This window comes from Penaeus monodon, chromosome 25, assembly GCF_015228065.2.
Source record: "Penaeus monodon isolate SGIC_2016 chromosome 25, NSTDA_Pmon_1, whole genome shotgun sequence".
In the NCBI taxonomy this organism is placed as follows: domain Eukaryota; kingdom Metazoa; phylum Arthropoda; class Malacostraca; order Decapoda; family Penaeidae; genus Penaeus; species Penaeus monodon.
In genome coordinates, this window is record NC_051410.1 from 21,738,837 (window position 1) to 21,740,452 (window position 1,616).

Consider the following 1,616-nt stretch of genomic DNA (forward strand, 5'->3'; position numbering starts at 1 on the left):
ATGACGAGGATGCTAGTAAAAAGTGACAAAATACACGAGACAACGTAACCGAGTGTGAGTAATGAATAAATTAGTAGGTAGATAGCTAATTAAACGAGAAATAAAATTAACAGTAACAGCTTGACTCCTTGACCTCTGACTTCGTATCAGCTCCAGAGGAACTTAACAAAGTATAAAACAATTCAGTTGTAGAGCTACCGTCCTTATAGTTATAGTAAAGATTTGTAAGCTGACCTTGCTGACTGTGTAACTGAATCAACACTGCAGTCAGCTGAGGAGAGCATGGAGGGGAGGGGGCAAGGGGGTAGACAAGGGCCAAGGGTCGTCCCTGTAGACAGGAGAGGAGAGCACGTCTGACGTCCACGCCGCCCTGAGTTTGATGAAGCACTTATGTCGTCTTCCCCTCTGGGTTTTGCTGCAGCTTCCGATCGAGGGCGGCACAGGTGTTTGGAGGCACTCTGATTAAATTAATTCACTTCTTACTTCGGTTCGACTTTCATTAGGCGGGGGAATTTGCTTTCCCTCGCTGTTAAATGTTTGGCTTATTTCGCAGGAAGTGGACGAATTACACCCGCATTTCTCCCAGAGAAGTTCCTTTCGTACCAAGAGAACGATGTGTGTATCAGGATTGCCAGACAATAAATGCCAAAAGAAAGTATTAATTACACGCGGTAGTCAAGGTAATTTGACGATTTATTCCAAAAGGATCCTTGGCCCATGATAGCACTGCCAGGCCAAACTCTCTCTGATCCATCTTTCTAATCCCCTTCCTAAAAGCGAAAAACAAAATCAGCCACATTATCCTTTCCCCCCCGCCCTTCTGTTTTCCTTGCGTGCAGGGTTATGTCAGTACGACTGCACCTTAGTCTATAGTAAACTTTAAACCAGTTATAAGTATCCTACTCCCTTCACTTGCTTAGTTGATGTGGATGATTTCTTAAGCTGAGCATCACAGATTGCGAATATTTTTTTATACATTTAAAATTAATCATTCCACCTGTCTTCTACTTTTAGGGAAATGTGGCTTGTCACAGTTACCGGAATGACGTTACCAAAAGTCTGAGACACAGATCTAACCATATCGAGGTGAGACGAAAGGCGATGAGAGTCTTGCGCTCTCCATTAGTTGATGTGACTTTTTTGCAGTATGATAAGAATGCATACTAAAACACAAAACTTTGCAAGACTTTTTGGGGTTACAAATAAATCAATAGTTGGTCCATTTTCTAAAGTGGGATGATTCTGAAAAGAGGAAAAGAATATAGTACCCACGCCCTGTCGAGGTCTGTCGCTGAAGTTTCGAAGCTCGGCTAAGGAACGAGTTTCTTCAGGTTTGCCGAGTTGCTTCCCTCTTTCTTCCTTTGGTGTGTAAAGTGACTCAATTTGGGTAACAGTTTTCGAATTGTCATTCCGGACACACTTTAAAGTAACAGACCGATATCTGCGCGGCAATCATGCAGTATATGTATATGTAAAGATGTAAAAGCCAAACTACATTCTGTAATAGGATACTTACCACGTGAGATAGTATATAACGTTCCTGCGATGTAGCAGTATAAGACAGACCTGAATGTTTTGAGATAGACAGCAACCGATTCACATTATGTTTATTTATA